At 45.4% G+C, this 24,118-nt stretch overlaps 1 protein-coding gene across 2 annotated transcripts in view; it reads right to left on the minus strand.

Annotated features, from left to right (window-relative positions):
- The window catches only part of raraa (retinoic acid receptor, alpha a), a 149,044-nt gene that overhangs the window by 84,579 nt on the left and 40,347 nt on the right, over nucleotides 1-24,118 (minus strand). The window contains exon 3 of one of the 2 annotated variants that reach the window (XM_030400692.1): nucleotides 22,809-22,932. The exons of the other annotated variant lie outside the window; for it this stretch is intronic. The gene's annotated coding sequence lies outside the window, so the exon portion shown is untranslated. The remainder of the gene's footprint in view (nucleotides 1-22,808; nucleotides 22,933-24,118) is intronic. 2 annotated transcript variants of the gene reach the window in all.

The following is a 24,118-nucleotide window of genomic DNA, read 5'->3' on the forward strand; positions in this document are numbered from 1 at the left end:
GATGTGACCAATCCACAAGAAATAATACTTTTTATCCTGCTTAGTTCGCTAAGCTAATTTTGAGGAGTTAATCTAAATCTTATTTATCTGTTAACTGGTGGACTGTTTATTCATCTGCGTCGCTGGTGTTTTGGAGCTATATCGCATTAAAGATGTCTGCCTTTTCTCGAATATAACAGAACGAGATCACACTCGGCTTGTTGTGCTAAAAGCGCCCAAAAAAATACATTTGAAAAACTGCCAAAAGTCTCTTTTCAGAAGTCATGACCTGGTTACTCCAGAAAATCCACAGACCTTGTTGTGAGCAGTTTCGTGAAGGAACTATTTTCTTTCTACTGGATCACCACGCTGAAGGAAGCGTACAAGAGACTTGCGCTCGTGAAGATGTATGATGTAAACATGAAGAGGATCCATGTTGGCAGAGCTGCAATGATAGGTAGCCTCTGGTCCATTAGTAGATACTCAAGCCGATCTCTCCAAAATTCTTCAACTCACGCCATAACAACGTAGACGGTAAGGTACAATATGAAGTTTTTATTTTGTGGCGAACTGTCCCTTTAATATGAAGGCAATGTAAAATAAAATCTCTGAATTTGTTATGTGTCTCCACTCGTGTATTCAAGGTTTCCCTTTCATTTGTCGTCCATCTGTACATTTGATAATTCTCATCTTAGCAGGACCAGAATCACTGACGCTACATTAACATCCTCACTGGAGACAGACTACATACTGTCCTTAAAAACAACCCGGGCCCTCTTGGTGGCTATCTGTGCGCTGGTGATGGAGTACTTTGAATCTGTCACTTTCCTCGCTCTAATGTCCTAATAATGTAACATCTAGATAACTGATAATTTCACTTGGTGGTGGGAGGCTTTTCCTCAACAGGAGTGTCAATCTTTGACTACAGTATAAAATTATTCGGTGTAATTGTCAGATTGTTATTGTCAGTGACTCCATAGGGGTTTGTGTGTGTGTATGTGTGTGTGACTGAACACCTACGTGTGGGAAATATGAGTAATTATTTATGACAATTTGATTGAGAGTCTGTGTAGTTGTGTGAGTGTGTGTAGGGTAGTATCAGACGGAGAGCTGATTTAATGGGGTCGGTCCTCTATTAGCCGTCTTATATTTAATGATTGTTGCCGAAGTGCTCTCTAGTCGCCCAGTCGCAGGGAGCTGGTGTGTGTGGTGGTCAGTGGATGCGGGCTGGAGGGTGTCGTTTGTATTAGGCCGAAAGCTTTAACAGCATTTCTTTTAAAGCCCATGTGAGTTGGATACAGTTTCATTTGCTCTTAAAGTCTCTCTCTACCCTATTAAACTAAGAGAGAGTTAAGAGTTAAGAAAGCATACTAACACGGGCCTGTGAGGTAATATTTCTGATTCCACAATACAGCGTACTTCACAACCATTACCATTATGAAATGCAACCTTGATATACTCTAAATTGCACATTGTTGCGATCGTGTAAAATGCATCAGCGTTGTCAAACATACACACTAAAGTGATGTAGAGCCATATAGAATTTAATGCAACACCCAGAGGGTACAGATGCTGAGCTGGTTCTTTCACTGAGGAACTACAACTCACTGCGACACAAGGGCCACTTCCTTCAGTATTATCATTACAGTCTAGTGTGGGCACCACAAGAGCCTGTTCAGAATGATAGGTAACATCAAACACGGAGCACAGAGCACTTACACCTGTGACAACTTTTTTTGTGGCGCACCCACACCGCCTGATGTCACAGTAAACAGGCGGGGATATTGTTGTTTAGTAGAAAGGAGGTGGCCGCAACACAACCAAGCTTCACTTTGGAGCTGCACGGTTTTGTAAGACAAATTGCGTTGACGCCAGGTTGCGCTATTTTACATTTTTTGCATCACAATTTTCATTTTCACAGCAAAAGAAAAACAATAAAAGGCATCTCTGGAGCACAACAGTACTTCATTATAATCCTGATTCGTCACACATTTTACCCTCATGAAAACATGCAGCCTCTTGCGATCTGGATATAGTACTTACATATTGCTATTTCGATGATATTTGGATTCATTGTGCAGCCTTTGCTTATATTTTGGGATTGATAGAGTTTGTATTATTACCTTATTAACATTGTAAATATTAAAATTCTGAGTTTGAATTCCTTTATTTAATACAAATGATTGTCCCTACCTATGGAAATAGAAAGATAATAATACACTGACAATTGACTCACTCAAAAAAATCTTAAAAAATTAGTTAAAATTAAATATTTGTTTCTGAAGCCGAGAGAAGACCAACACCTTCTGTTCACTTTCTGTCTGACTGATGAGGCTGAAGCTTTAAAAGCACATTATACAATCATATTAACCCATTTAAAAGCAACAAGCGAGTGTGGACAAAAGAAGCAGGCAACTGAGCACCTGTATAATCCCCTCTGTCGGTGGCAGGGACAAAAACAAACACACACAATCAGCACCGCAAAGATCAGACACACGCACCGGTAAATGAAAAAATCAGGGCGGAGGGGCCCGTATAATCTGCTGTGAAAACTGCACACGCGACACCGAAGCGCGGTAAAGCTGCTGACGCGCACTCCCTCCTGTCAACGTACACAAACCAATCACAGTTCTCGCAAACAGCTGCACCCTCGGGTCCTACATACGACAGAGTAGGTCGTAGCTGAGATCCTCACGTATGTCCTACATGTAAGGAAAGACAGCCATAATTGTCTTTCACTCTTTGTCTCCTCGTGCACAGTGCACGCACAAATGCACGCACGCGCGCACACACACACACACACACACACACACACACTAATCTCCCCTCCATTCCTCCGTCGGGGTGCTTCTCGAATCTCGGGTGCCTCCCGTCGCATGATGTATGTGTTCCATATGACGCGGCTGACACACAAGGTCGTCGATATGGGGGAGAATAAAGGGGAGCAGTTGTGTGCATAATGCTGCACGGTTGTTGGTCTTTATTGTAGTATAGATGTGCTCGGGCGCTGTCAAGGCCGACAAGACAGGCCTCACACAAAACATGCATAAGTAAAGCTGAGGATGATAAGCCATAGAGGGGAAAGCAAGCGTAAAAAACAGGAATGTGAACTGTATTCCAGTGTGTATGCATAAAAAATTAACTCACACACTTGCGCACTACACTTAGACCTTTACAACCCTAACATGGATGACTGTAGTCTAAAAACAGAAAAAAGGACAGCGCAGCCTATAGAAGTGGGCAGGGACCCTGGGGCTTGCAATTGAGCTATTAACGTACGTCTTTTCAAGGAGTTTCAAACAATTTCTCCGCAGCTTCCATTTGTGCACCCTTATCTATGTCTTCACCATTATATAGCTAGCCTATTTATGAATATACTCAAGAGCACGCCAGCAAAGGTGCTATATGGATGGAAGCTCCTGAGGGAATGTAAAAATCACTTACAGTGGGGGGGGGGGAGACAAACAATCCGGGTCACTTGGTCTTAACTCTGTGTATAACAGGCAGAGAGAATGAAGGGGTCAGAGGTCACGGGGTGCGAGAGATTGTTATCGGATATGACAGCAAATGCTGAATAAATAATCGAGAAAGGAAATGGCAGCGCGAGGTCAGGACGGACGACTCGGCAAACAGAGCCGCAGGGGATGGAGAATGCAACGTAAGACACGCAGGGACACACAAATAGAACCACATGCACGTTTATACAAACACACACACACGCACATACACACCCACACACACACACAGTTCAAAAAGGTCAAAGAGAGAAAGTGAAACGAACACTGCTCGAGATGATGACACGCAAGTATGAACACATGCACGCACACACCTACATCTATCATCTATATCTTTCCTGATGACCAATTATCCGCGACGCGAAGGCTGCTGGTGCTACACATCTCCGTGACAAGAGCAGCTGGCGGTCGGTGGCAGCGGCACCACACTTCAGCGTGTTACCAATGCTCAGGAGGACAGTGGAGTAAGCTGCATGGATATGTTAAAGCGTCCTACACCTAATATGTGTCTTTCAGCTGTCAATAAGAGTAGTTTAACAATAATTCTCAAGGAAATATTATGGCTTTGTGACTAAACCTACACGCTACAGTGAACTGACTATTATGACTTTGTGATATGTAGTTGAGCTTACCGCAGCCTGAGGTAACAAATATCGAAGTAATAAACACAGTATCAAGTCAATTGCTATCATGTCGTTATATGATACCTTCTCCTTTATGACTGTTGTTCCTTTCCTGTGGGCATATCATTTTAATATCACCCATGTGTTGCACCTGCTGTTTAAAATGACACGAACAATGCTTGACACTCTCGCGCTTGTAATTGTCTTTGGTGTCTCCACTGTGATAACAGAGTAGCTCACCGTTTAAGGCTGAGAGACAGGGGGACTTAGAATTTCTCTATAATGGCCTAAACATAAAACCTGCACAGATTTGTACTAAAATCTCTCCACAGGCTGTGAGCTCAGAGTGGATGTCGCTCTTTAACGGCACAGAGTGGGCTCCAGCTCCAGCCTGCGAGGCTTTGCCGCGTTACACATAATGGAAGTCGCTCAAGCACGATGCACTGAAATTTTTATGAGGACAGCAGTGTGGGTGGATGTATACGTCAGAAGTGAGATGTGACTTTGGGAGGGGGGGTTAATGTGCTTCTGTGCACGCATGAGTGTGCACAGAAGCACATTTAAGAGCACGAGTGTGTATTGTTGTGCGTGCAGCCGTGCACGAGACAAACAGGAGTGTGCATATCAACAAGTGTTTTAGCTTTTGGTTGTTGTGTGTGGTCGCGCGTGCGAGCGTGTTAATGTAGGCCCAAGTCATGTCCTGGATCACATTTGCATGTCATCCTAAAGCCCTGGGGGAGTGTCCTACAGTACAACGCATTTACTGTACATTACTAGCTCAGATCGGACGGGTTTTGCATACAGAGTCGACCACATATGCGTGGGTGTGGAACAGTGGGGGATGGAGGCAGAGAGGGAGACTTTGACAAGTCACTAACACAGGACGCCAGCTGAGAGATGTGCCAGAAAGGGTCACGCAAGGCTAGGGAGAGTTCTGGGAATCAAAGAAGGTCGCTAATAGATTGTACCACTTTACCTTAGATTACCTTCTTACTCAAAGAGGTAGGAGATATATTAAAGGAAAGCACGGTTGGAAGAATATTCTTTACTTAAAGAATCTACATTATTTCAGAATAAATTAACAGCATTTAATGATCTACTGTTATCTTTTTGAACCTGATCTAGGAACAGTGGTTTGCATGGAATCCCCTTCTCACTCTGAGTTTTCCTTCACATTTGACAGCACATAGACAAAACGTCTAAGGCCCCGATCACACTGAGACCTGACGCTATGGACGTGGCCACTTGCCTGTGAAGCGGGGCTCAAATGCCAATGATGGAAAAAGCGGTGCAATGCTCAAAAAGGCAACATGAGAGAGTAACGGAAGCCAGGCACGCCATACAGTAGGAAAACCATGGTCTTGCAGGGGACATGATTCTAGCGACGCATGTCCCAGTGATTGGCTACTGATAAAATCACCAGAATGGCACACAAAAGGTGTAAAAACGCATGATCGGATCCACCACAAGATAACAGCACAGAGATGTAAATACAAACAGGCCTTCCATGCAAATACTGGGATGCATTCTTTTTCAGTAAGTCACTGAGTGAACATGAACTGCCTCACTGTGAGTCAACCACTCCTTAGACCTTAGTAAAGAATGGGCTTAAAGTAATTATTTCCAACTGTTTCTCTAATAAAAACTGGTTTCCAGCTGCTACGATTCACTTTATCTCTACAGTATTATGCAACACGGATTACAATGTATGTTGGATTATTTCTTAATCCCTTACTTCCGTATAAAAAAAACTATATAAAAGATGTTCAACATTCTTCCAACTTGCTGACCCGACCATGCTTCCACCTCAGAGCTCCTTCCACCTGTGCAGCCTCACAATCGTATCTAGCTCACGGCACTGCGGCTGCGAGAGCAGGAGGTGGAAGCTACTTCTCAATGACAGCCAGAAAGTGTGGCGCAAGAAGGCTAAAGGGTGCTAAGTGCACATCCCAGGGCGGTGAGAATCCTCCGCCGTTTTGCCAAGGCCCCCTGTGGGGTGAATCCACTTGTCAGTGAAGCAGGCAGGGTGACATTTCTGCCTCACCTCAGAAAGGTCAGCCTTTAATTATCTCAAATGCCAGCAAGCACTGCACCTGCAAAAAATAAACCCAGGGATGAGCTGTGCCTGTGTGTGCACGTTCACGAGCATGTGTGTGTGTGTGCCTGTGTGTGCCTGTGTGTGTGTGTGTGTCAGGGTAAGATGGTAGCCTTCTTCCTTCACACATAATGAGCTCTACTGTGGCTGTCCGTGCAGAACTGGACCATCTGCCCACCTGCATGCATGCATGCATATGTACCCATAAACACACATTCACAGCCAAACCCTGACAGATGCACGCCCGCACACTAGCCTTGCCAACCAAAGTCAATAAAATTACAGTCACATGCCAACCCGCCCTTTAAATAAAGAGTATCAGATGAAGACAGCTAAATCCCAGGAACATCAGGAGCTTCTAGGAACGTCTGTGTAAAAATAGGCTGCTGACAGTATAGGTAGACGGATTATAGATCTATAGATAGAAGAGCAGCGTTGGCCTGTGCCACTGTGAAATACAGGTCAGCTATGTGAGGCACCAAAACTTGAGACGCACCAATCAGGAAAGGAGAGGGGTGCTCTTGTGAAGATGACGCCTTCAGCAAGCCAAATTATTTCCGGTCGTAGTGCAGTCAGTGACAAAACTCGGGGCATATCTGGCAGAGCGTGACACGCGGCGTTTGCTTTTTTCGGCTACTCACTGTAGCTATTCAGTTCGGTCAATATTTGCAGGGGGCTATGGTAACAGAGAGCTCTCACACCCGCATAAACACACCAGCCTGTACACTTAACACTCGGCCTCACACATGCACAGAAAACCAACACTCGGCCCAGAAAGTCCCACTCGCGCTCAAAGGAGGTCGGGAGAGACAAAGGGCCATAGATCATCTGCGAGGACGGCGTGCGGCGAGCTCCTTGTGTCCAGGTTTTTCCGGCATTTTTCTCTCGCTCAGAGAAAACACGGAGGGCCGGTCCCTATTGTTTACACAGCTGGCTCCATGGAAAGGATTGCTTAATATGAAATATGAAGAGAGCGAAGAGGTTGGAGAGGGAGAGAGCTAGGGAAGAAAAGAGGGAAGGGAGCCAAGTGAGAGAGGTGGGCGGTGTGGGAGGTGAGAGGTGGGTGGGGGCTCGTGTAGCAAGCCATCGCCAGAAAGCGAATTATAAGCGGAACGTGCTCCAGATTGGGGGGCATAGGAAGTGAGCAATAGAGATACAAGGATAGGTGGCAAAATAAACAGGGAAGGAAACAATACAGTGAGGAGGAGAAAGCGATACGGCCTTAACGCTAAATCTGGAAGAGCACACACAGAAGGTCCGAGGAGACGAGAGCAAAGTGAGAGCAAACAGAACGCGGAGCAGAAAGCCCTGAGGTTTCCTGGTGGTGAGGGAGTCATGCCTCCTGCGGTCTGGGGTCTGTAGTGCATGTTATTCTTTCCCAACAGTTACACACGCCGCTTCCACCCGTACAGTTACTGCCTCACCAGCCCTCTGGTGCTGTCCTGGCTCTCCCTTCTTTCTTTTCCCTCAGCTCTTCCACCTACCTCCTTTAACACTTCAACCCCAGACTATGAAGTTTCTTAGAGGTGTTGCTTGGATTTGTTCGAAAAGAAAAATATGTGCTTTCTCACAAAGGAACAGAGGAAATGGGGACAACTATTGACAGTATCAAAGTAAAGACTGTTCTGTTTGAGGGAAAAGGGAGCAAAGATTCGCTACAGAAATCAAATAGAGCAAAACAATGTTACATAACAAATACTATGCAAATATTATTATTACACTTTGTGTCCTCAATATGAAAATTACCTGAGTATGAGCTGGGCATGTTATCGTAATGATTCAGACATGAAACTTGCCCATGTCAATGTATTGCCCATATTGTAGAAAGTGAGATATGCATGTCTCTGTTGATTTTAAATTATTGTTATTCATGGTGCTATGTACATTCCTCTGTGTCGTTAATAAAGTCATTATCTATTTCAATAACGCAGTAAAAGTCAAAACGCTTAATTCACAGTGAAATTCACACAGCCCGTAACCAGAACAGTGCCTCAAACAAGCCGTCAGAACATCCGTAAGCTTGTGGTGTCACAGCTTTGCAAAACCACGCACTGAGTTGATGAAATGAATACGACGGGGCAGTGCCTGCTCAGAGCTGTGAGAGCTGACCAATGAGAGCAGGGACTAGGCTTTTTTTCGAGGGGGGAGCCTTAAAGAGACAGGTACTTAAACAGAGCGTTCAGACAGTGGGTGGATAGAGGTGCTGCAGCAACTATAATAATAATAATAGTAATGATAATGTGTTTTACTAAACATAAAGCATATAAACCTATTCTATCAGAAAACAAGAGTATGAACCTGAAAATAAGCTTAATAAGGAATCTTTCAAATGCCTGTCTGTCCAACCGACAGTCCAAAACCAGAATATTTTCAACTCACGGCAAAGAAAGAACCACTGAGTTATTGTAACGTTTTTTGTAATGTCTTAAATCAAAATATGCTGTTGAGCAGCGCTCTCTTTTATAACTGAATATTGTTTATTCTAATGCTGGAATCCATTCAAAGTAATTATAACAGTAAAATGTAAAAAGAGTCTACTTGTCTACTGGCTAACAATACGACATGTCCTCCACCAAATCTCTCAATGACTAATGTTTTATACAAGAGAGAAGAGCTGAGCATATGTGTGCGTGTGTGTGTCGGAGTGGGGTGGCTCCCTCAGTCTATCTCCAACCCTGTTCCAGTTAGCCGGAGAGGCCCGGCACAAATGAAGTCCATATTTCTAAGTGGGACTCCAACAGACTCAACAGACCCCACCCGCTGACACACACATGCTGACACACTCGCGCAGAATATCTAGAGTTAAAACACTTAAGCTGTCATATTCCATATGCATAAACATAGACGGCTGCGTGCACCTTCACCAAGACATTTACATCACTCTCTATTCTCATAAGGGAACAGAACACAGCTGGCTCAAGAGGATGTTTCATTTTTCCTCTGTGTGTGTGTGTGTGTGTGTGTGTGTGTGTGTGTGTGTGTATACGTAATCACCCCTTCAGCATGTGTCTTTTGTGTGCGTGTGCCTATGACCGTGTCACCTTTGTGTACCTATCCAGGATATCAGGCTAACAATGTTATGCGAAACACTTCGGCACATTTCAACACAGAAGATCCGATGACACGAGGACTAATGACGCACTAAAGCGCGGGGCCCCTTCCTGTTTATGCCGCCACTCGCCCACTGGAGGATCAAACAAGATCTGCTCCTCGAAGCGGGTGTTCCCTCTTAAAAGGGACAGTCTGCGGTTCCTCCAGGCAACTCAATAGCAGCATATGTAAACAAACAGCACTGTCATAGAAAATACATTATGATTCAACACTAATAGTTTATCTAAGGTGTAAGCAAATCTTGATCATTGTATGCAGGTTTAATTGAAGCGCATTAGCTTCCATACACACATTTTCCTCTGCACTTGTGTGTGACTACTATTCTGTGGCGTTTGCATGTGAATCTGTGTGTGCCCCAGCATCGATTGTGGAACTGTGAATACACAAAAAGGCTGTTTGACTCACCGCGCTAAATGTCATTGTATTTCCAGAAGACTTGTCAGCGTCTTGTCTGCACAAGGTTAACTTCAATGACTTAAATGATCTACCATGGTGTGTTTGTTACTGTGTGTATATCTGTAAATTCATGGAGCTACCGTGGGTTCTACTGTAAGTAGGCACTTATGTGGTCCTTTTGTCCAAGCATGGCCTTCACAATGCTACTTTCTCATGTTTGTGAAGAAATACAGGATAATAAATACAGTTTTGAGCAGCAGTAAAGCATTTAGTGGATTCAGTGGTACGCATTCAGGCTTTGTTGTCTCTGTAAACCTTTATAATAACCATCATTAATAAATGATTCATTCATAAATATTTCACTGACAACCCAAAAACATAAAGCCTCCTGCCATCGCTGGCACAGATGCATAAAAATGTCACAGTGCATTTTGGTAACTGCCTTTTGGAGCCACCAATGCAAAGAGAGGCCTAATGCCTGGACACATGGCCAGCGTGATTGTTCAGAAAATCATACTGTGATTATTTTCACAGATAATGTCATTTGGCTCACAATTAGTCTGAAGGATTATTTTTGCAACACAATTTCTATTTTCAGTGAAAAAATTTAATTAAAATTTAATATGATGTGACATTCATTGGGGTCTGTACCAAACAAAAATGCTGTCTTGTACATATAGTCTGTAGGTAAATGTATATGAATATCTTAATTTCTTACCTATTTCACTGTGATGTTTTTATACATTTGTTATGGGTGCACTGCGGAGAGAGCTACGACTGTATTTCATTGTGCCAGCCTGTATTGAAAATGGAACTAGACTTGTATTTTCTATAGCACACATTCACAGCGCTTTACAAGGCTTGTTACATTCACCCATGCACACACACATTCATACAGGGATGGCAGAGTGGATGACCTGCTCTAACTCCTGAGCCACGCCACAGTAAAATGACAATAAAGCTCAACCTTAATCCATGAACGCAGAGATTATCGAATTACTTTTTTTTTTTGTACAATAACAGAGTTGTACGTGTCTCCTTGAAAAAAGAGTTAGAGCAGTAATACAATGCAGGTATGACATTGCCTACAGTTTATAAGCACCAGGCTGGTGCACTCACACTGCATCACAGACAATGTAAACTTTCAGGGTAGACGCTCTAGTGCCAAGTGACAACTTCTCATTTCTGTTTGCATTGCATGGGAATGTGAATCACTTCTGGCCAGTATCAGCAGACTGCAGTAATTCAGCAATGATCCTCCCCACATATCAATATGAGAGGAAATGTGTGTGTCAACTGGTTGCCGTGGTGTGTGATTGGCAGCTCTCCACCAGTGTGGACACATGTCAGATGACAGCATCACCGCGCCCTGCTGCCCGTCCCAATGCTGTCTGCATTAAATACCTTTGAGCAAACTAGGTTTCACGCTGCATGTTACTCTTCCCCCCGGAGGGGAAAAATGCATGTTTCCATACATGCCCAACCAGTGCCGTCAGCAAAACAAGCAAGCCAACGGGGGTAGTATGTGGGGCACATCACTAGGAGCGTCGTCTGCTAGCTGTGCGTATGTGTGTGTATACATGTGTGTTTGTGTTTACATGAAACAGAGGGGAGGAGGCAGGGGTTTGTAGGTCAGGGCAGGCAGACACAGATGAATGCTACTGAGTGGCGGTCAGCGTGACCTCTCTATGACACACGCATAGGCCAAAGCTGCGAGATTAGGACCATACATTAGCCACACGCACACTATATATAAATATAAATCCGTCTGACATCTGGGTTCATGGGAATAAAAAGTATAGAATGTAAAAACAACAGCTGGATTCAGATTACAAATACATTCATCCGGCTTTGGAACCGGGTTCATGACCACAATGGCCTTTATAGATGAGCCTGTGTGTGTCTCTCTAATTAAGACAACAGGAGAGAGAGAGAATTTGAGAGAAGTTAAGTTAAAGATTGTGGAAAAACAAGACAAAAAAAAAAGCTACAGCAAGGTTGTGATACTCATCCCATCCACTGATTCTGCCCTCCATATTCTCTCTCTACCCTCATACATACTCTCTCTCGGGCACACACACTGAACACACATCCACTCAGGGAACAAACATCAAGCATATTCCTGCCTCTCTTCTCTTGCCTGCTCTCCAGGAGTCATAAAACTCACATTTAAAAATGCATGGGCTCCATAAGCTGCCAGGCCTATCTATTAACTGTGTTATAGTGTAGCTGGCTATGGCTGCTGACGGCAGTCAGGGAATGCAGCTTTCCATTAGTGGAGGGAAAGAGAGGTGGGGGAGGAGAGGGGATGAGGGATGAGGAATGAGGGGAAAGACAGAATTTACTCATTTTTCTTTTTCCCATGGCACTGCAATCTGATGCCTGCACGTTTGGGCATGTGGGAGAGGGGGGAGGCAGTGACTTCAAAATGTAAGCCTGCATAAGTATAAATATATGACTGTACCATTGTGTGTGTGTGTGTGTGTGTGTGTGTGTGTGTGGTATGGCACGTGTGTGTGTGTGTGTGTGTGTGTGTGTGCGTGTGTGTGTGAGTCTGCGGCTGAGGTGAAAAGTAATTGATTCGAGTGTTTCTGGGAGATTTTCTCCGGTGTCCTTAGGCGCTCACCAGATGACTATTGATTGGTTAATTGATTGATTGGCATCTGGCCGACAGTGAGTCAACAACATCATCACTCTTCATATGGACCCAGGCGCGCGCACACACAGACAGACAGACAGACAGACACACACACACACCTCTATCCTCTACCAGCCTTGCTTATCATGAATCATTTACAACATTTAAATCCGTGCTGCTAGTTGTTGAGCTACAGTTTTAACACAAGCCCTTAGACAGAATTTGTCCTCCTACGGACCTTTAAATGACCAATGACTTTTAAAAACTTAAAGGGGCACTACGTAGTCCTGGAGAATAAATTAAAACTCAGATGTTCTATATTTACAATACTAATGAGGTAATATTACAAACTCAGAAATATTTATCTTTTCCATAACTGAATAAACAAGCTGTTCTCAGAGGAAAATTAGACCAGAACAGTGTTTGAGGCTGGAAAGGTGGCAGGGTCCGCCAAATATAAACAAAGTAAAACAGTATGAAACTGTGTTGTCCTTTAAGTTCAGTGTGTTTATTCAGTTCATGCAGTCAAGAACATGAAGAGAGTTTGTTTATTAAGTTTGTGTACACATTAAAATCAGTCAATGACAACCTTTCTCCTGATTAAAAAAAAAACAAAGTTCATACGCAGGGAAACAAATTTTTCTACGGCTGTCCCGAATTCATTTTGGAGGATTTGGAGCTTCAGTGAGAATTTCCTGCTAATATTTTCCACACAGTACCCTTTCCTCGAACTTGTGGTCATAATTTATCTATATACCTTACTATCTGTTACTGTAATTGTGAGCCTAATGAGAGACAAGGACAGAAGGAGAAGACATCAACCACTGTCTATTCCATTCCTGCCTCCAGAGCCTCAAAAGTCAACCTGATTTCCTTCAAGGATGGTGTTCTGTTTTTGGATACTGTTCTCTGTGCTCATATCAAGCAAACAGGCCAGGTTGTTATATGTACAAACAGTCAAGCTTCATTTCCAGCACAAGGTCTTGTTCAAGAAAACAAACACAAAAAAACAAAGCATTCGAACATGAGTTTGGACGGGGATTACCATGGCAACATTAAAAGCTGCGAAGCATTCAGGTCAGCCCTCATTTTTTTCACCTCTCAAATGTTGGGGGTATCTGCTCATTTCAAATTCATTCTGTGCTACCATTTTCCAACTGCAATTTAGCTGTTTTCTCCATCGTTTTTCAACAATAGCTGCCCACCAATCTGTGCTGGCTTCCACTTTGCTCATTAGATATAATGGTGGCAAAAAAAACCCACCACATTGGGACCATCATAACAACTAAAAATAAAATGCGACTGTTTACCATGAAGACAGAAAATGGCTTTATCTGACTGTTTTCATTAAACAGTGCAACCCTCCTCACCTAAGCGTCCTTGAGCGAGACACTAAACATCAACCTGCACTTGATACGAGCATCTGCTTAATGTCTTTGAATTAAAATGTAAATGAGCTTTTGGATGGTTTGGGTGATCTTCAACATGCCAGTGTGCATTTCTTCCTGATGGCGTTTTTTTTTTTTTCTTCCTCTCCTCAGCCCCACCTCTCCGTGTAAGTCAAACACAGACCATGAAAATTAATGAGAAGGCACGTAAAGCGGCGGTGACACTCAGGAACAAGGCCTCGTGTCCCTTTAATGGACCATATAGACAATGTCTGTGGTATTTCAATTAACAGACAATGGGATGACATGAAATAACGACATATAGGACGAGTTGAGTGGCACGTGCGAATGAGGTGGTTACGGCGGCACCTATCCCTTTAATGGACCATCGTGGTGGAGCGGAGACAATAGGAGTTAATAGGAAATGTAAAATTATGATGTAGCCCCTGTCTAAAGGGGTGAGTGACACCTGGGAGTGAAGCTGTTACATCTTAATGCACTGCTGCCACCGGGATGAATCAGCTCGGCATACGGGGGGTGGAGATCATCTGAAGGCCGCTAATAGCAGCCGCTGTCAGTCCCACATTAACCTTGAGAACAGCCAGGGGACTGTGTTAGCCCTGCTGACCTCTCTTTTTCACACACACGCAAGCACACACAATTCCTGTTATGTCCACATGTATGACTGAAGAGTGACTATTGTGCGTGCGTGTGTGTGTGTGTGTGTGTGTGTGTGTGTGTGTGTGTGTGTGTGTGCGCACACGTCCGACCCTCTTACTGTGTCTTAGAAGCACCATCAGTGGGATTAAATCAGTCCATCACAGGCTGCTGTAATACCATATAAGCTGTCTGTGCTGAAGTGAAATCACCTAAACCTTTCTTGTTGCCCCCAGGGTTAGGGGTCCATGTAGACCAATAATGGCACTCCCTAAGCTAATTTCGTGTAAACAGATGTGTACACGCATGTGCTCAGAATGGAACAAAACAACCCACACTTGTGTGTATATATAAGTTTGATGACATAGATACAGCAAAATTGACAAATGTGCAAAACCATACGTGATCTTAACGTATTCCACCCAGTCTGCATTAGATTCATCTCAAAAACAACATGAACTTCCTTTTTTTCCCCATTATTTTTCCAAGGCTAGTAAACGACACGGATCAGCTTTGGACGTCGTTTGAAAGCTGGTTGTGTTTTGCTGTTTGGCCTGACTGAGGATCGTGTGTTGAGGCATGACAAGGCAGGCCCGATGCCCATGTGTTTCCAGTCAACTTTCACTGGCAGCAGGGAAAACACACAACGTGGAAGATAGAGTGAGAGAGGATCAGAGAGACAGAGAATGAGCAGGAAAACAAAGAAGAAGCGCTTTTAAAATAAAACTGTTGGAATGGCTCCCTGGGAACGAGTGAAAGCACGATCAAACACTGCGCTGACCTAATTTTCTGCCACCCATCGCAGAGAAGCATGGAGGAGAGAGATCTACGAAGAGGGGAGGCCAGTGTTTGCTGAAACAACCGCTAGCTGTTGTTTTTGCGGAGAAGTCTGGCCTGCTTTCTATAACCCCTATGGTCCATGGACAGACCTAATTGCCAACCCCTGTCTTCTACTTCACCATCGGGCTCCCTTAGCACACACTGGGTCTATGACGGCGCAAAAAGCTTTTAAAGGGCTAACATTTGAGCTTGAGTGGCCAGAACATTGTGTGCAGTGCTGCCTCTGCCTGCCGCTGCGTTCACTCCGCTCAGTGCTGCTGCGACTGGACTGAGGGGGATATTTTTAGAAAGCCGTTGACAATTTCGCGTCCCCAAACGGGTGTAATCGTATTATGCTTGAGGTGCTAAAAGCCTTGACTTTGGGTAAGCGCGTCACTGGAGGAAAAAAAACGGCGGCTGTGACACACGAGCGCTGTTGCCGGTGAAATCTCGAAGCAAGAGGCTTAGCGGCGGAGAGGGAGGAGTAGATAAAGAGAGGCGTACATGCAACATACGGGGGGGGGAACAGAACAGTAAGGAGGCAGCGATGCAAGCGAAGTGGGGAGTATTAGGTTTGCGGTGGTGGCTCAGGTTGGGGGCTCGATCGGTCTGACGGCGTTTGGTATCGGCAGCTCTGAAGGTTCAAGCCGGCCACGGTGATGATAGATGAAAGACTGAACTTTAATCAGAATGGCGCCTGGAGCGTTTTCAGGGAGGTAAACAGGTTAATCAGTCAAGCCCTCCTTCCATCCTCCCTCTCATTCTCCCTTACTCTTTCCTCGGCACATGACCACTTCTGACACTGGCACGCCATTCGTCTCTTTCCCATCAGCGCCTCGCCTCGCGCCTTCCCCTCTCTGCCGCACGGCCCGCATTTTTTACCCCCCTACCCTGCATCGCATCTCCGCAACCAGTCAGGGGAACGCACGAACCCCCCCTTCCCCTGCAGCCCATACTTTACACCACGATCATATGAAGGGGGACATCAAAGCGCTCCGTCAGCCCGTTTAATATCTCAGAGCATCAGCCACCATAAAAACTATGAGGTGGGAGGAGAGCATTCGGCAAACAGAGGCTATTCATATGCTCTCGCTTTTCTTGCATTATTGCCTCGCCACTAGCCTGTTTCATGGCAGGGAGATAATCACAAGGAAGCAGATAATCAAAGCGATCGCACCGCATCTTTAAACAAACCTTCAAATAAACCGTTATGAAATCAAATCCAGTGGGGCAAAGGCAGGAGAGAAAATAGTACAGCGAGCAGCCAAGCATTATCCATTGTTCCCCGGTGTCCCAAGAGCTTATTTATTAAAAATGGCCCTGTCTTTCTGCCTCTCCAAGAAACAGCTTGGGCCTGCATAAACACTTGTGCAACAGGCTGAACAGTGCCAAATTACTGCACGCCTGACCACCGGACATTTTAAAACGAGCTACAACTGTAAAAAAGAAACCAGGAACTAAGAATTCCCACGAGTTCCCAGTCAAAGCCACATTCTGTGTTTCCGTCATCTGCCTCAAACGTATAAAACCTCCTTCTCTCCCTCTCTCTCTCTCAGCGAGAAAAATAAACAATCAACTCTAACAAACCACTCTGGCCGGCCGGGTGTGAACCTCACAAAGCTTTAAGAGCTCCTGTGGAGAGAGGCCGCATCCAATCTGAAATTACCCACACCAGCTCCCCGACCACACTGCGTTTAGGCAGTTGTCGGCAGTCGAGGAGCGAGATTATATTGTGTTGTCTGGGATCCCAACCACAGACTTTGGTGAGCAATCAACAAGGGCCGCCTCTGGCCAAGATAAACTTCACAGGCGGTTGCCACTCATTTACGGGCCGGGCTGCATCATTCCTGTTGTGCTTCGGACTGGTCGCCCCGCTAGTTTTTCTCTCGAGCCCTGGTTGGAGTGCAGACTAGGTTTGGAATAAAAAAGCTCTTCTTAGTCACATTTGTCCAGGATATTGCAAGAGGACACCGGTTGTGCAATACGAGTTGGGAAACACACTTTACAGGAGGCCTTGAAGGGGAACAGAGGAGAGAATGCTTACTAGGGGACTGTGTACACGCTTTACGCTGGGAGCTCTCCAACTGCATTGGTGTTATTACCTCCCACCACCCACCTCTGCCTTTTTGTCATGGAGAGAATACAGGATGTTCGCTTGTTTAATGATGTGAGCATCCGTAGCTGTAGTTTGAACTATATACACAAGCACCTCAGAGGGAAAAAGAAAATGCTAATGAAGCTATTAATGATAGATCAGTGCATAACTCAGTGTGGCAGCGAGGGAGGAGGAGGACAAGTTCGGCACCATCTTCTTCACGAAAAAAAAAGAAAAAAAGAAACACGAGTCGAGAGCTGTGTGGGAGTTAAGAGAAAGGGGGACTGAAAAAGTGCCAGAAGACAGTCGCTCTGTTGTTTTGGAATGTGTGCTGGATAGATGGCTAACACACATACACACCCACTCACAGGGACGAGCAGGGGGACTGGAAAGTTGTGACAAGATGCACACACTCTTGTACAGTGCATATACGCACTCCTAAGGCCAGAAATCCCATGTGAGTTGACGCCATTACATCCATTCTCAGGGGATTTCATAACAGTCGGAATATGAAATGAAACATACAGTGCTGTGGTCTTCTATTAGAGCTGCCCAGCCCCTCCGCCACTAGCTGCTCTTGTTTTTTTTCCCCAAGGCCACTCTTCACTTCCCTGCATTTAGCGCTCGTACAATTTCTTTTCTCTTTTTTTGTCCCTCTCTCTCTTAGGGGAGTGGTGGTCGGAGGAAGTCGGGGATTCGGTACGGGCACACATTTGCTCATGCGTGACTTATGAAACCGCAGTTTCCTGTGCCTCATACAAGCTCACATACACACCCACGCAGGCAGGAATTTACATTGATTTTATTGTGACGATTTGCTGCAGAGCACTCATTATTCAGTGCTTCAGTAGCAAAGCTTCCTGCGATACAATCGCTCCTCACTTCGCCTCCATGATGATAAAGTGTGTTTTCTACAAACATTACGAACAGAAAGGTTTGCAACACCAGAGGTGGCGGTTGTGTGTGACCAGGGAAGTTATCAGCCAATAGCGTTGTTGCACCGATGGAAGTGCACAGTTGAGAGATTTGTGACAGTCCCAACCGATTGGGTGCGGCAGTAAGTAGACTAATAATCACCGAAGAGGAGGATATCATGCGTATGTACAGGATTACCAAGAAATGTGATGTAATTCACACATTAGACACTGAGCTTGCAATATTTAAAGGTGCAGGGGTTGGTAGTTTTGGGAAAGAAATGTTTATCAGAGGAAAAAGATCTATGATGACTGATATTTTTTTATTTTTTTAGGCCTAAACAAACTCTCTTTGTTTTCAGGACTGAATAAACTGAATAAACAAACTGACCTTAAAGGACAACACAATTTCATACTTTGTCTATATTTGGCGGACCCTGACACCTTTCTAGCTTCAAACTGTGTTCTGTGGACCCTATTTTCCTCTGAGAACAGCTTGCTTATTCAGCTATGGAAAAAGTTTCCATTATTACCTCAATATTGTAAATATTGTTTGAATTACTTCTCAAAAACGATATAGCGCTCCTTTAAGGGATCTTATATGATGAGCTGATGACGTCATGTTGGGGCAACATCACCAAACTTTTAATCTTTTTTTTTTTTTCCACATTTGACTGGTCATTCCATACATGCAGTTTTTACGTCTGGGCGATCATTGACAGTGAAGTTCCGGCTCTTGCCCCATTCATTTAGATAGGGGCCTAGTCTTGTTAGCCTGAAATAACTGCCTGGGAGCGTTGCCAAGATGGCTGACGAGCGGCAAGCCTTGCCTAAAATGACTTTAGTGTAACTTACTGGAATTTGGAATACTGAAAAACAGTTTGACAAATAAAGTGGAATAATATAGAGTTTGCCAGTGGGACACGGTGCAGGACACTGACACGCATTCGCCATATATCCTGAAAAGTGGCCTGGATATCTCCACGGCCTAATAAAGCATGGCAGACGGAGCCTGTCATAGTGGCATGCCAGCTGAAACTGATTTGGTGGGATGAAGAGAAAAAGCAGGAGAGGCACAGAGAGAGAAAGAGAAAACAGACAGAGGAACACAAGGTGCTCGTAAGGAGACAGTCATCAGCCTTGTCGTCCCGTCTCTCTATAGATCTGACTGAATTTGTCCTGACAGCACAGAAGCGACTCAGACAACACCTCCCGATCTGTCTGCACACAAACACACATCTCCTGCAGGAAAGGCCTAGACAGAGGAGGGAGAGAGCAAATGAGGGTGTGAGTGAAAGTGAATAACCTACTAGATGAAGTTAAGTAGGGACAGGAACTGACTCAAGAGTGCCTGGGAGAAACTATAAAACAGTGAAAGAGGGAATAAAAAGGGAGAGACAGCAGATGAGGGACAAATTGATTTTTGTTAAGAGGCAGAGCGAGCGGTGGGCATGAAAAATGAAGCGAGGGAAACGCAGGAGAGCATGAACAATGATGAGAAAATGGGGGACAGCCTGAACGAGGGAAAGTGAAATAGATAAAGAGAAGGGAGAGGGTAAAGAGGAGAGGATGTGATGAAGGGAGGCGGAGAGAAAGACACACCTTGTCAAAAAAAAAAGAAAACAGGAGAGAGCAGACGAGAACGTGAGCGCGGAAGAGAGGGAAGACAAAGAATGAATGAAGACAGAGAGAGTGAGGGGAAGATGAGAGGACGCCTTATTTTCCTCCGTCTCAATTTGCACAAAACTTTCATTACCACCAATTTGGGCCGGGAGCCGTAGGCTGGACCATTAGGCGAGCCCGGCATCAATCAGCCTAATCTCCCTCCCAGGCTGCTAAATTACAGCGCCCAGTTGCTTATTAAAATTTGTCGCCCGTCTCCCAACACCCGGCCCTGCTGGAGATTAGACAGGGGGCCCCCAGACAAATCTGTTCCAGAGACGACGAAGAAGAAGAAGAAGAAGAAGAAGAAGAAGAAGAAGAAGAAGAGGAAAGGAGGGGGAGAAGGAGGGAAGGAAGGAAGTACAGGGACAGTAGGAGGGAAAAAAAGAGAAATGTGCTTGCTGAGACAGAGCGGATCAGAGTGGGGGGACGATCATCTGGTCTGATTTATACACTCCTGGCGTGCACACACACACACACACACACACACCCTCTCTGCATCTCTACACACACTCATACATCCCAATACATCCCGTATACACCCGCCGACACATGCCCCCCAAATGCAGTTTTCCATTCCTGTCAACACCCCCAACACACCCACACACACACACACACACAGAGGCTGGTGTTGAGAATGCGGGGTTTGCGACGCCTCCCGTTGCACACTCAATCAAACCGGCGGCCAGATAAGACGCATGATGAATGGCGTAATTGAAGGCGGCAGCAGGGTAATGCTGCATCGCTCCGGGTTTGGCGGGGGGGGGGGGGGGGGGGGGGGGGGGGAGTGAAGAAGAAGAGTGGCGAGTGGGTGATTAGCCTGCAGGATTTATTGTTATTGCTGTCTTATTAAAAAATACTAAGACTGTCTGCCTCGCCTACTGTACCACACCTCCAGCGACTGAGCATATAGGAGGGATGAGCACACGGCGGGGTTTGCGCCTATATGGAGTGAGGGTGGGAGGGGGGGGTGATTTGAAGTCTGCTCATATCGCAGAAATGCGGCTCAGCTACACATGAAGGTTGTGGGGGGGGGGATGGAGAGAGAGATGCATGATACTGTACACACGAGGAAGAGAAACCCACGCATTAATTCACACCCTGGGATTTCTCTCCCTCTTTCTCGCCTCTTCTCGGGAAGGAGGGGTGACACTTCTTTTAAGCGTCAAAAGCAATTCAGAGTAGAGAGAGAGAGAGAGAAAAGGGTCTGTGGAGTGACAGGGCTGTGTGAACGCCTGTAGGTCAGTGGGTAAAGAAGGGAAATGAGGCAATTCTACTCCAGGCTGCTGTACACTCAACAGATCAAACACATATCACATATCAGAAGCTGGCAGAGCTCTTTGACGAGAGTGAGCCAGATAGTGTACTTAACAACCTCAAGCCACACCGAGGCCGGTCGTCTCCATATGCAGAGAGAGCAGAGGGATTTTTGATTTGCTGCTGTGTTAATGGATCCTGACTTGTGGCACATGAAGAGATGATTTCAATTAGTGAGGCTCAGGGCGCTATTGTTAAGACACTCTATTACCCCCTTTTGATCAAAGCGAACTAAGTGCTAGTTCTTGGCTAGTGCCAGTGCTGGAGTTGGTTTTAAGAACCAGTCTGCTTTTCCATGGGCATGGGAGCCACTGCAGAGTCACAATATTCAGTTACTGTATACGTCTCTAATTTCCCCTGCAGTGCTAGGAGGAACAGCTGTCTGTACAAGTGATGCTCCTGGCTTTGCATGCCCACACTGGCATTTAAACATGACTGATCCTCGGACTGATGTTGCTTCAATTTGGCGTCCATAGAAAATCTTTTGTTTATTCTCCCATAGACAACTCAGACTTGCTTTCTTTTTTGTTTTTCAAATGTGGTCATAAAGGCTTAGTTGGTCATTGGTCACGATATGCCTGCCCCCTTCGCCCAAATAAATCAACTAATTCGTGAACATTTCAGCCTCACTTTACCCGTCTCCCTAAATTACCACAGATTTTCACTGGCGATGGTGATCAAACTGCGTCCTTTGTTGTGATTCACTTTGAGCGGAAGACATTACAATAGCTTATCTCGGTGAGGTGAATCAGTAACTAACATAAATGATGCCTTTTGAAAATAAAGCGGTTTTAAATGTGAAAATTTGATGGCTTCCTCTGTTTTACATTTTTGTCGCAAATTGAATGTGGCGGCTAAACGAAACAACTCTTTTCGAGACAATGCGCACTTCTCTTATTTCTGACATCGACCATGAAATCGACCCGAAAAAACTGCTGTTTACTTTCGAAATACTGCTCTGGATAACTTGCATTACAGGCAATTAATGGGAGAGAAAACCAAAGCAGTGTTGTTTTCCTTTCCATGCTCAGTGAGACAAAGAGCAGAAACTCATTTTCATTACACACTTAAAAACAGATTAACTGAGAACACAAACAGTGGAGCCTCCACGCAGACAAGCAAGGACACACAATTTCAGTGAAACCCTACACATCCTAGAATTCAGTCACTGCATCGTGCCGCACGTGGGGAGAGTACAGCAACCGTGGTGTGGTTATACAGAGCATGTCCACTGTCAACACATACTGACACGGTAACCAGCTCAGGGAAAACCACACATGTAAACACGGAGCCAAATGTGGTCTCCGACAAAGCCCATTCAGCTGCTATAAATAGAAGAGGAACATAGCAGCTGCTTTGTCTGAAAGTTTCATTAGCATAGCACCTAGAGTATTCAAAGATAGAGGGGTTGGCAGTGGCGAGGAGATGCGAGCCAAAACACTCGGGGCCAGCCTGTTCTATTTCAAAGACGAATCCTTGATGTGCTGTTGGTTCAGTCAGCCCTGTTTTGATATCTACAAACTCTGTTGCAAGGTGTGCCTTTGATTCATAAAAGGAGTTCAATCAGGATGTGCTGCTGTATACAGAGAGTGTGTCTACCTCTGTCGGTCGCCAGCAGCCCCTTTGTGCTGCTGCTCAAACTGATTGAGTGGTGTGCTGTTCGGCCAACTGGGCTTCCGGCTGCTGGACTGACCGCATCGATTGCTCGGACGAGCCCCTTCTTCTGGTGCATGGGCAGGAAAAATAGACAGGAGGATGAGGAGAGGAGAAGAGCAGAGTCAAAATAAAAGAGCGGGGAGAGAAAAATAAGCAAGGGGGGAGAGGGAGAAAAACAGAAAAAAAGGGGAACATTAGCTTAAATGAAAGTTTATTAGCTGTATCAGTCAGTCAGTCAGTCGGGTGGGGGATTTGCCCCGGGCCCTCCATCCGTCCTCTCTATCTATTTCCCCCCCCCCCCTTGCCCCCCTTCTCTCTCTCTCTGCCTGCGTGTGTGCGTTTGTAAGGGGAGGGGTAGGCATGACGGGAAAACATTAGGTTGTTGGCGAGTCGCCTGTACACCAGCCAGTAATTGGCTTGGGTAATGGTCATGTCCAGACAAATGGTGTAGGCCCTAACCGTGTTACGAGCAACCAACTGCTCCTCCTGTATTCACAGCATAAAAGCCAGCACTGCTCGGATACCGCATGGCTGCAGAGCGCGTGTGTGTTTGTGTAAAGACTCACAAAACATCTGATTTACCGAGACGCAACTTTTTCTCTCTCCCCCCCCCACCCGACCTCACCGCTGATGTGTTCTGCATGGCCGGTGTGGGTGATTCATGATTTGCTTGTATCCTGTGTGGGAGACTGCGCTGTGATGAGGAGGGGAAAGATGGCAGCACAAGCCCCCGCTCACCTCGAGGGACAAACCAGCATCTGCCGGTGTCCTCCAAACAAGTGACAGATAGGAGATGGGGAGCAAGAAAGGGAGAAAGAAATAAAGGGAGGGAGTGAAGGAGGGGAGAGCAGAGGGGGGATGACAAGAGAGAGGGAATAAGAGGATAAGTTCCATTTTTCATCCGTCCCTCCCTCTGCTCTGCATCACTTCCCCTTCTGTCTGACGGCAAGCTGAGCCGCTAATGTCCATTGTGTCTGGATGGGCTGCAAACACATACATGTATGTGTGTGTGTGTGTGTGTGTGTGTGTGTGTGTGCGCACATGTGTTTTTCAGTTGTCGTGTGTGTAGTTATAGCCGTCCTGCTGTTGATGTTATGAGTGAGAATGAAATGTATACTCAGGAGCCACAGGAGCTATGCCAGCTAAATAACATGCATACATGGATAAAGCTGAGTGTGCATGTGTGTATGTGTGCATGTGTGTGTGTGTGTGTGCGTGATGGCAACCCTTCAGCCATCCAGCTATCATCTCCC

The sequence above is a fragment of the Sparus aurata genome, chromosome 20 (assembly GCF_900880675.1).
Source record: "Sparus aurata chromosome 20, fSpaAur1.1, whole genome shotgun sequence".
NCBI classification, from domain to species: Eukaryota; Metazoa; Chordata; class Actinopteri; order Spariformes; family Sparidae; genus Sparus; species Sparus aurata.